Source organism: Camellia sinensis, chromosome 4, assembly GCF_055761805.1.
Source record: "Camellia sinensis isolate YWXY chromosome 4, ASM5576180v1, whole genome shotgun sequence".
NCBI lineage: Eukaryota > Viridiplantae > Streptophyta > Magnoliopsida > Ericales > Theaceae > Camellia > Camellia sinensis.
This window is the reverse complement of record NC_138964.1, coordinates 164,725,523-164,738,303: the sequence shown is the minus strand read 5'-3', so window position 1 is coordinate 164,738,303 and position 12,781 is coordinate 164,725,523.

Genomic DNA, 12,781 nt, shown 5'->3' with positions numbered 1-12,781 from the left:
AAACTCGAATGTGTTTAACAACCTTAGCGATGAGGCTAAAAGCTAAGAAATGTTATGAAATGTCTAATGTTATAAGGGAATCAAGAGTCTTGACTAAAGCATTGGTGAGAATAGGCATGTTGATTTGTGGAAACATATTATTATGCAAAATTAGAATCTTCAATGAAAGTCATGAAGGCTATATGCGTTATATGTTAAACTGGACCATGAGAACATTTGGAAAATTGAGGAATTTGATGATTAACGAGATGCGTGGAACTATGGTGATTGAGGACGAGAGGAGTCATTTGATATGTAAAATAGTACATTTTAGTGGGAACCTATTATGTGAAATAGTAAACCGTAGAGTCTCATGCCTTTGTAGAATGACCTTGAAAGTTTGATTGGAATCACGTTTGGCCAGCGTGCTTCGAATCAGAAATCCTTGGTAAATTCCTTGGGAATGAATAGGTCACCCTACCAACGTCCTTATATGTCTATGTGTGTATGTCTACTTGTATACAATGTGTGCTTTGTAATATAATTTAAGTCAATGAATCAACCCAAGCATTGTCAACCATTTTCTTGTGTTTAACCCTTCCCTTCCGTCAATAGGAGGAGGTGGTGAAAAAGTATGAATGAAGTGGAAATTAAGTCTTTATCAGAGTGATGAGGTTAAGTAGAAGAAGTACTAGAAAACGTAGTGAAAGTTATGAATCCTACCGCACATAGCAAGATCAAAGGGAGAATGAAGTGTGGAAGTGAAAAGTGAACCAAGGGAGAAAACTAAGAATTTTGTGGCAGGAGACGAGCAATTCCAGGTAAAGTTGTAAGGGAAGTAAGTTATCCTAGTATGTTATATGTCACAAGATCTATCGGGGATTGTGTCATCGAATTACTGGAAATGTGAGAAGTTTGGGCATTAAATAAAAGACTATCCCAAAACCTAAGAGAAAGCTTAAATAATTTAATTGGTTAAGGATAGCATTTATGTACAAATAGGATTGCTTGAAATTAACAGTTTATGTGTGGGTGTTTCTTTTTTAAATAAGGTTGTGTTATAATGTTTTGATAAAGTTTTGCTTTGCTTTGTTTTGGAAGAGTATTTGATCTAGCATGAATGATTATCCATTAGTTTCTGCATCAAGTGTTAGCTTTGTTTTGATGACATTCTTGAAAGGTCCTCTCGTGCTAGGGGATGTTAAGCTTATGTAGCACCTTGTTGAGATATCTCTTTGCCATCGACGATCATGTACGGATGGTACCACCGACGGTCTTGTACGGGTGGGCTGTCTAACCGATTCTGGGTCGGCCAGCTACGGTCATGAACGGGTGTGCTTCGATTCCGGGGTGGTTATTCCTCTGTTCTGTCAAGAATGTCATCCTTTGTGTTATGTGTATGTTAGTAAGCAGCCCTAGAGGCTTTGAAAGATTTTGATTGGTGAACTCAATTCATCCCATGTTTTGTTACCAATTATGTTATGTGTTATTTGATTAAGACGGAACCCATTTGTTGGAAGCATTTAGAACTCAACCGAGGTTGCTAAAAAGGAAATTATTATTAGAGTATCGCTAAGATTTGAACTAACTTAAAGACTAAACGATTTGAGCCAATGAAAATTTTCCTACTTGATATTTGAAGATGTGAGACTTCATTTACTAAAATTATATTATTATGCAACATGTTTGGACCTACATATATCTATACATTTGCGTGAGATGTTAGTTAATCGAACTCGATACACTCTTTTTATCCGCTGTATTTGTATCTAGACGGAGTAGACTTAGGACTTGTTGCCTTCACTATCGTATCTGGAGAAGTTGTCTTGTGTTCATCTGTACATTGAACTCGTGAATCTGTATTGGGAATGTTATTAGGCACTGGACATGTGTATATATGACTAAACCATTGCCCAGAATGATTGATATGATTATTTGTTGATAACTTGACCGTTGGAACCATGACTCTGGGAAATTGTTATATTGACTGTGATGCTTACTTCTTAATATGAACAATTACATACTTGTGCACCCACATGTGAACTTACTTGAAGAATGTAACATTGTATATGACCTGAACTCTTCAATATGAACTATTGTGGTACATAACTCTAATGTGATTTGAGAACCGAGGGACTTAGAACAACTGTATAACTATTGACTATTCACCTAAGCGAATGAAGTATGAACTAGAACCTTTACCTGATCTAATCCGATAGAACTATGGTTTGATGAGACCTTTGTTTATCTGAGAGAACTTCTGTTTGATGACTCACGCTTGAACCTTGACTTGATATGACCCGGTTGAACTTTCATTGATTTGATCTGAGGAGACCCTTATTGAGAACCATTATTTGATTTGATTATATTATGGGGGATTGTGAATTACTTATGACTGAATGACAGGGCTGTGTTGCTAATAGAACCAACCGAATGAAAATTTGAATTAATCTCGAACACTTAGAAAGAATGTGAACTGTCAACAACAGACTAGTTTGATTATAAACTCTGACTATCTGGAAGTATATGTAATCAGTATGACTGTTTCTGTATTGACACATAGTGCGATCGAATCTGTGGAAACGGAGGCTGATGAATAGTATAGGAATGATTACGTCGGAATTTCGTTTACTGCTGTGGGGTTAATGCACGAAGTTGCCTGGCATTCCTGATAACCTTAGAATGACCTGGACTGACTGTGATGTTAAGAACTATTGAACAAAGACCGGATGAATGACTTGGAAATGAATAAATCAAATCTCTGTAACTTAACGGAGGAAATGACTTATGAAAATGGGAACAGTGTGAATTTAAGACATCCGATAAATATTTGATATAAGTAATGTGAGTAATAAAGTTATGTTCAACTATATTTATTTTCCGTGTGACGAAATAAGTTTTGCTTTCTAAAATGCTATATGTTGTATACTGAATAATTGTCTAATCTCTGATATGTATTCGTGTGACTTTTGGTATTATGTGATATCTGTTGGCTGTTACCCGGTATTGGAGGTTCCTTTAAGGAACCTATATCTGTCTGCACTCTGTTACCGTACCAGAGGCCCTGTCATGGGGGCTCAGCTTATCTGTTCTCTATACCCGGATTCAGACGTTCCTTTATGGAACTGGTTATTCATAACCATCACGTGTCTGTATCTGTTTTGTATCTGCTATGTCTGTATCTGCTCTGTTAGTGCTAATAAATGCACCACGTATGTTTAAGCAAGATTTGTGACATCTATGTATGATCTAGGCAAGAATATGAATATGAACACATATCTGAATCTGTTCTTGACTAAAGTCTGAATGTGTATAAGACTTTGTTTTGACACAAATCCTAATCTCTGTATATGATTTGTGATTCTGTTTCGGTACGAAGCTAAGGTCGAGATTGGGTTATGAGCATATTTATGAATATGGTTATGCTTCTGTTTTGTAAAGAATTGCAGTTATATTTCGATGGACATCATTTCTTTTGATATAAGATAACTTGAGTTTCGAGGACCAAACTTTTTAAGGTGGAGAGACTGTAATAACCTTGATCCACAATTAGCCACTAATCGGTAGTTAATGATGTTAATTAAGTGAATAAAATAAATTATGGGTTTATTATGTGATTTGCATGATATTTGGCTTTCTATTTGTTACTTATAGAAATATATGTTTGGAATTTCACTTTAATATGTAAATTGAAAGCCTTATCGGCACCCGAAACCGAAATTGACTCCACCAATATGTTATTTGAAATTTTTAGAACCATATGGCAAGTTTTATTAAAAATTGATTCAGTCAGATTTGTTAAGTCGCGTTTGGCAAGCCTTATGTTCTAATTAGTGTATTTTAGCATCATAGCTTTATATGTGAGGTATAAGCTCATTTTGAGCTCATTTTCTTTTATCCCTTGAGTGGAAAAATCTGGTGAAACATTCTAGAGAGAGAGGGAGCACAATTCTAGAGAGAGAGATGGAAGAATTTAAGGAGAATTGAAGACCTTGGCTTAGATTCATCAAAACTAAGCTAGAGCTAGATTAATTCAAGACTATAGGTATGAATTCAACCCCTAAATTATGAATCTAAGTTATCAACATGAAGATTATGTGTTTAAGGGTGTGTATTGAGCTTAGAATGAAGATTTGAGTTTCAATTCATGCATGCATGTACATTTTCTTACAAATTGAGCATGATTTCCATGAATCCTTTCTGGCATATTTGAAATTCATTTTCATTTGGGGAAATCATCAAGTTTCAAGATTACGAATATGTATATGAATCTGTTTTGATAAGAATTTGATTTCTAACTCTGTGATGGACATCATTCATTAAATCCTTTACTCTGTTATTATTTACTAGGCTTTAGCCCACTGTTTGTATATATATATATAGGTGGGCATTTTGGAGATCGAGCCCGAAGGCTTTTGTCTGGAACTGTGTTTTTGTTGTCAGCCAACCATTGCGCCTCACGTGGAGGTTCCCGAAGTGTCCTGTGTTCAGTCTTGTTGATTTTGTATATGTATGAGATTGGATTTGATTATGTTGGCTGTACTTAAGATACTGTAATGTGTGGTTGACTATCGGATATGTATATAAAGTTTTAAATATTCCGTTTCATATAAGTCAGTACAACTCATTGGACAACTATATTTATGTATTTGCTTCCGCTAGCCCCTTAATCTTGTTAATCTGTTAAGAGGAACCTAGAAAGCGGGTCCGATCAAACACCTTAGACTCATCGGACAGCAGTCCACGAGTGTGGTATAAGCAGAAGAACAGTAGCGATGAATCTGACGAGAAGGATACTCATGACCCTTTTGTGCGACGCATTGCCAAGGCCATTTTGCTTAAAAAGTTCAAAGCCCTGCCGTTTACACTGTACAACGGGAAGTCAGATCCTACAGATCATGTTTAATATTACAGACAAGCTATGACACTGCATGCAGACGACGAAGCGCTTATGTGCAGAATATTCCCCAGTAGTTTGGGACCATTGACAGTTAGATGGTATTACAAGCTTGAGCCTAGATCGGTCTAGAGTTTCCATCAACTCCAGAAATCCTTTAAGGCTAGATTCATCACTAATGAAATACAACCAAAGCAAGCAAATTCTCTTTGGGTAATGAAGATAAAGCAAGGAGAAACCTTGCGCGAGTATTCAGCACGTTATTGGGAGAGCTTCAACCTCGTGGACGATGATTGCAATGATGCTATGGCGGTCACGACCTTGAAAATGGGACTGCACCCTGACAGCCTGCTCCGAAGCTCACTAACTCAGAGACCTCCCGAAACAGTCTGGTCCCTGATGAAAAAAGTGAAGGAATACTGCAAAGTGGAAGATGATACAATTAGGATCAAAGCTAGCCTGCAGGCCGAAGAAACGACAGTGCCTATTCCAGCACAACCCTTGAACTCTGTCCCACCGGAAAAGGACTTCACCGAGAAAAAGCCCAAATACAAGGAGTCGATCTAGAAGGGATAACCGCTGGGATTCGCAACGGAATGAGCAATATCAGTTGGAAAGCAGGTGTCCCAAACGGCCGGATAAACCATACATTTAGTTTAACGAGCCGATACGCAAAATTCTAAACCAAATACAGCGTCAGCCTTTTTTCGGATGGCCGAGTAAAATGTTTGGGCCACCCCGACAAGAGGCGCAGAGATCAGAGATACGAATACCACACGTGACCGATAAATGTTATGCTCTTAAAGATCATCTGGAGAAGTTGGTCCTAGCAGGAAAATTGGCCGAATACTTGCCGAAGACGGAGAAAGCCCCAGGGGTGCTAACCGTACGTCTCGAATCGCCTCCAGCTGGTGTGATCCATGTAATATACAAGATACCCCCATTTGACAGTGAACACTTGGTTTATGTACAATCTTCCGATCCTAACTTGGCGTGTGGCAAGATGACCAAACGACCTCATCTATCGAATGAAATCAATTTTTCAGATGAAGACCTTCAGGGAATCTCTATGTCGCATGATGACGCCCTCGTGATCGAGTTACGAGTTAATAAGTTTGCCGTCGAATGTATCCTGATCGACCAAGGGAGTACTTCAGAGATCATGTATTACAAGACATTTCTAAAGCTTGGCCTCAAGTACGAAGACCTACAACCGGCCAAGTATCCTCTCTTCGACTTCAATGCGAATTTGGAGTATCCCCTCAACAAAATCGTGCTACCGGTGCGTGCCGGCACCAAAACACTAGACGTTGGATTCTTGGTCGTTAAACTCCCCTCACCTTATAATTTAATCATGGGTCGAACTTGGTGTCATGCAATGCAAGCTGTCCCAAGCACCTACCACCAGTTGCTTTGTTTCCCAACATAATATGGAATTGAACAGGTTTGTGGCTCGCAGCGATCTACGAAAGAATGCTATCTCTCGGTCCTGATAAAAAAGCCCAAGGAGATGGAAGTGAATTCAATCATAAACTCGAATCATGAGAGCCTCGAAGACATTAGAAAAGTCCTGGCCGACAAGGTTACGAAAGATCTACATCAAATTACAATTAATGAGGATCCGAATAAGTTTTTTCTACTCGTCACAAGTCTTACTGGTGCCGAACAACAAGAGCTGTTATCCTTCCTCCTCAGTTACATTAATGTTTTTTCTTGGACGTCTTATGACGTGCTAGGCGTCGACTCAACATATACAATGCATAGTTTGAATGTCGATTCGACAGTTAAGCCAGTTACCCAGAAGAGTCACCGTTCGGGCACGGAGCATGTTGCGGCCGTAGTCGACGAAGTGGATATGTTGTTGGAAGCTAGGGTAATTCAGGAAGTTACTTATCCTACATGGCTATCCAACACTGTTGTGGTGAAAAAAAAGACAGGATCATGGCGCGTCTACGTGGATTTTACAGACCTAAACAAGGTTTTTCCAAAAACTACTTCCCATTGCAGAGAATTGAGCAACTCGTGGATGCAACTGCGCAGCACCAACATATGAGTTTCTTGATGCGTACTGGGGTTATCATCAAATTGCCATGGATCCGGCAGATCAGGACAAGACAGTGTTCTTGACACCAAGAGTCACCTATTGTTACAAGGTCATGCCTTTTGGCCTGAAGAACGTCGGGGCAACGTATCAGCAATTAGTCACTGGCATGTTCAAAGATCAACTCGGCAAAACTATGGAAGTATACATTGACAACATGGTAGTGAAGTCCAAGGCAAAAGGGAACCATCTAGCTAACTTGACCATGACGTTCAATATCTATAAACACCCCATTTTTGACCGACCTTAAGACTTAGACGTCACTAGTTGAGCGCTCGGTGATACTACATAATGTGCTCGTTCAGAAGTTTCAGAGTCTTGGCCGTCAGCCCTGCCTTCGGATTTTCGAACCCTCTTCTGTGCCTTGCCTCGGTTTGCGAACCAGACTCAGTTTTCTCTGTTTCTTTTCCCGAGGGGAGGGAGAGGTCCCGTAGACCATCTCTCAGTGGCCGTGGGCTACATTTTGTGGCCGCAGGCCATTTTGCCCATTTCGGAGTCTGGTTTCCGGTTTTTCGGGACCGTTGGCCGTGTGCCTCGGTTCGGGACCGCCTAACCATCTCCGTTTGTTCTGATTTTTGGCATACTTCCTTTTTACTCCCTTTTGAGGGACACTGGGGTCTGAGAAACCCACTTCGTGGCTGAATGCCACTTTCGGTGTTTAACAGCCCATTTTCGGGACCCCGAACTGCGTGTTTTGGCCCCCGAGCATTCGTTTTGCATCGATTTTCGTTCATTTTTGGCAGGTACCTCTGTTTTATCATCAGGAAGGTCACTGGAGGGTGATAGGCCAGCAATTATCTTGGCAACCATTTATATTCCATTTTCGCCCTCCGGCACCCGTTTTTCTCACTTCCGAGCCAATGTTGAACACCTTGGGGCCACTTTCTTCAACCCCAAACCACATATTTGTGTTGTACACACATGGGAGGATCCTAATATCATATGGCCGGCCAGAAATTTCATTTGAACCTTTTGAACCCCTCTTAAAAATGGCATATTCTCTCTCCTGTTTTACAATTTCCAAATTCGAACCACAGGGTTGTGATGAGGGGACCTGGGAGGCCACCTTTTTGTGGTGGCCGGCCACTAATTGAACTTGACCTTTTTGACCCCTAGCCGGCCGGCTAGGGGGGGTGGCCGGCCGGCCACCTGCAATTCCAAAAGGTGGCCGGCCATGATCCTCTCAATTGGCACTTTACAGCTGTATAGCTGTTGTTCCCCAGAAACATCTGTATCCGGGGGATATTTTGTGGGGGAAACCCTTGGTCCTTTTCCCCCACCCTTTCCTTCCATGCTCCCCCTCCTTTTGGTCCTTATAACCAGCTGCAAGCATTGGTTTAGGGGGTTAGAAAAAAATCATCTTCAAGCTTGCATGCAAAAATCCTCCTCCATCTCTCTCATTTCCTTGAAAACCTCCAAGTCCAACACCACCATTTCTTCTACACCACCAACCCCCACCCTTCCATCCTCCATTCCAGAAGTTTGAAGGTGTTCTCCAAAGCCTAAGGAGCCACAAACTCAAGCCAAGAGGCAACCAAAGTCAAGCCTTCAAGGGTAAGTAGTATTTTTCCTTTTTTGAGCTTATTTTGGTATCTTTTCTTAGCCATATGTGCTTACTGATTTGAGCTCCGACCAAAACTGAAAAGGTCATTTTTTTGAGCTCATTTTCTTGTTTCATTAAGAGCTCAACCCTGTTTGAGCCCCCCATCTTGCACTTGCTTCAATATCTTCCTTGAATGCTATTTTCTTGCATGCTTTGGCAGCCCATGATGCTTCCATTTTTGGGCATTTTACAGAACTAAAAATAGTCTTATTTTGAGACCCTCTTAAACATTGAAGAAGGGCTCATCAGTGTTTGGGACCTCCATATGCCACTTCATGTTATATCCCTCTTTGGTCCCTTTTTCTTACATGCTTTGGCAGCCCATTATGCTGCCATTTTTGGGCGTTTTACAGAACTGAAAATAGTCTTATTTTGGCCTATTCTTCATGTTTCATTAAGGGCCTTTGGCTGTTTGATGGATATTTAGCATACTTTGTGCTTTGGCCATCTTTTGGCCCATTTCTTGCATAAGAGCTTAGCCATATCTTTGTTTGATTTTAGGGTTTTTACAGTTCTGTAAACGTGCTTATTTTGGGTCCCTCTTCAATTTTGTTGAAGGGCCCTAACCTGTTTGAGGTCAGCAGCTGTGAGTTGCTTCATAACCTTACATTTAGGGCCTTTTTTTTGCATGCTAGTTTTGCCCTGTTTCGGTTAGCTGTTTGGTCATGATTTGTACTGGTAAAATGCTTATTTTGGGGCTGCCTTGCTTCTGTCTTTTCATTCCATGTACCAATTATGCATGCTTTGTATAGCTGTAGTTCATTCTATGCGCCTAATTTGCATTTCGAGAGAGATTCCATGCATCGGGTGTACTTTCGCCTCATTTCGGGGCTGTTTTCCCCGTATTTCAGTGCTGAAATTCCATTAGCATGTTTGCATATGCCATTTTAGCCTATTGCATTGCGTATGCCATTGCCTCGGTTTGCGTGCCCATGTGCACGCATTTCGAGGCACTTCATTTTCATCCACCGGCCTCTTATGTGAGTGTGGCTGAGGCTCTCTCATGTTAGTATAAGTCCATGTTGCATTCTATATGCCATTTTAGCCCTATTGCATTGCGTATGCCATTGCCTCGGTTTGCGTGCCCGTGTGCACGCATTTCGAGGCACTTCATTTTCATCCACCGGCCTCTTATGTGAGTGTGGCTGATGCTCTCTCATGTTAGGATAAGTCCATGTTGCATTCTATATGCCATTTTAGCCCTATTGCATTGCGTATGCCATTGCCTCAGTTTGCGTGCCCGTGTGCACGCATTTCGAAGCACTTCATTTTCATCCACCGGCCTCTTATGTGAGTGTGGCTGAGGCTCTCTCATGTTAGTATAAGTGCATGTTGCATTCTATATGCCATTTTAGCCCTATTGCATTGCGTATGCCATTGCCTCGGTTTACGTGCCCGTGTGCACGCATTTCGAGGCACTTCATTTTCATCCACCGGCCTCTTATGTGAGTGTGGCTGAAGCTCTCTCATGTTAGTATAAGTCCATGTTGCATTCTATATGCCATCCCATGCCATTGCATTGCGTATGCCATTTTCTCGGTTTGCGTGCCCGTGTGCACGCATTTTGAGGCATCTCATTTTCACAGCATAGTGTATACTAGGTTGTATCTTAGATCGCATTCATGCATTTTCTCGGTTTGCGTGCTCGTGTGCACGCATTTTGAGGCATCTCATTTCCATAGCATCGTGTATGTTAGGGTTGTATCTTAGTCGCATTTCATGCATGTCATGCATATCGCATCGTGTTCGGGATAGGAGTTAGCCCGGGCACGGGAAACAAGGCACATTTCGTACTCCGTGTGACGGAATGTATCTCAATTCCCCACTCACCGACACTCTTGATTATCCATGATGGAGTTAGGTTTTTGTTGTGTTTTCATGTGCATTCATCCTATATTGAATTGTGCAATTCGACTCCTCGGCCATCATGCCTCGGTATGCGTGATTGGTGGCACGAGGATCGAGGCATGCATATATTGGTGAAAATACACTGCTATGCCCCTTTCCTGCTCTCTGTTGCAGCAAAATCAGGAATCAGCAGTCTTCCGGGGCTCAGCGCGCTTTCCAAGAATAAACTGCTAAACAGAGGCTAATTGGGGCATCCCGGTGGATTTCTGCGCAAGACAACCCGGACATGCATCATTCATCAGGAGCAAGGCAGTCCCTGGCTTGCACGCCAGTTTTACAGTTTTCTTAGTTAATTTGTTAATTAATTAGGAATTTGTGTATTATTTGGACTGTAATATTTGGACTGTAATATTCTTTTATTCGGGACTGTATATTTATTCGGACCCTCTGTGCGAGGGCATAATTGTAATAAGTGTGCGTGTGTGTGTTGTATGTCTTCCAACCCCACGTCTTTCTCCCTTTTATTTACCTGCTTATGATGGTTAGATTAGGGCATATCTCAATTAGCATACAGTATGACAGCATGTTTGCATCATTCATCTGTTTTGCATGCACCGGGCTCGGCGCATCATACTAACTGCATTTGTATTTCAATTCCAAATTGAATACATGTTAGTTGTAGCATTTCATATGCCATGTTTAGAATAGCCGAGCCTGCTATAGTTGCATTTTTGCATGTGTTGCATTAGGCATTTCTGTATACTTAGGATTCATGTATGATTTCTAATGAGTTTTTGTTTTGGCTTGGAGTACTTAGTGAGTTTTATGCTTTAGCATCCTTGCATGCGTGTGAGTGACTGCCATAAATAGCATGCTTACCATGAGGCTATATGCTTATGTGATATAACTGCCTGAATGCCTGTGGGTGAAGGTTGGGTTATTTGGATTGGAACAAATCATCAAATGTGTGTTTTTAAGCCCACTAGATAGTGGCAAAATCATGTTTTCTAAGCCCACCTGAGGGTGGCAAATCTACGTCTTAGCCTACTTGCGAGTAGCACCATCAAACCACTTTCAAATAAACAACACATGAAATGTTTTGTTCCAATTCAGGCAACTCAGTCTATACTTGTATGCTGTGCGCATCACATAGTAACCTAGGCTAATAACCGGAATAAGGATACACAAAGTTTTCAAAAATAGATATCATGGTTAGTAGAGGCCGATCTTTGATCGGGCGAGCGGGGGTGCTCACGAAGTGACCTTCCCCAATCGTACCCAAGTTCCCGAGCCGAGGCAACTTTGGTGATGACGGACACGTGGCCATAGGCAACGAGTCAGGGTTTCCTAAATTTCCCAAAATAAAATATTTAGGTGGCGACTCTGTATCTGGAAAAGCAGTCCATGTTTGGCACTTCTTTCAAAAATCTGTTTTCTCAAAACGATTTGCCGGATTTGGACTCTTTGGTTCAGACTTAGAATCGTGACAATTTGAAAGTCCTGAGCTGTAGTGACCCTAAATGAACAGAACGGGAGCTCGTTCCTCCCGGGGCGTTCGGGGACGTCTACAATGTCCTTCGCAACTACAGAATGAAGCACAACACCTCTAAATGTGCCTTTGGTATTGGTTCAGGAGAGTTTATCATTGAGGGATAGAGGCAAACCCAAAGCAAATTAAGGCTATCTTGGAACTCGGCTCGCCACATTTTGGACTCACCGAACCACGCCTCGTAGATCTACAGACGAAACGCTATTTGCCTTGTGTTTTGGTAACGAAGCCATTATCTATCTTGAAATCAGTTTGCCGACACTTAGCTCCCAGGCTTCCGATACCGATCGCAATGATATGATGCTCGCACTCAATCGCAATTTGCTTGAAGGCGCCGGGACAACACTCTTGTCACCATGGCCCATTATCAACAAATGTTCACTAAGTCTTATAAACACCGCGTATGCCTGTGTTGTTATATTCCTGGAGAGTTAGTGTTGAAAAATATGCTACCCGCCGCCCAGACTCTGTCCGACAGGAAGCTCGACCCTAACTGGGATGACCCCTACCACATTGACTTCATTGCCGAGGCAGGGCATACAAACTCTCCGATATGAGCGGCCTTGGAACTCAATTCATCTTTGCAAGTTCCAAATTCAGAGCACCCTTCATGCTCGACATGCATGCATGTTCGGCACAAAGGGCCGCAAGTCTCCGAATTCGGAGCGCCCTTCGTGCTCGGCATGTCTACATGTTCTACACGACGGGCCAACACAAGTCTCCGAATTCGGAGCGCCCTTCGTGCTCAGCATGCATGTATGTTCGGCACGAAGGGCCAGCTCAAGTCTCTGATTCAGAGCGCCC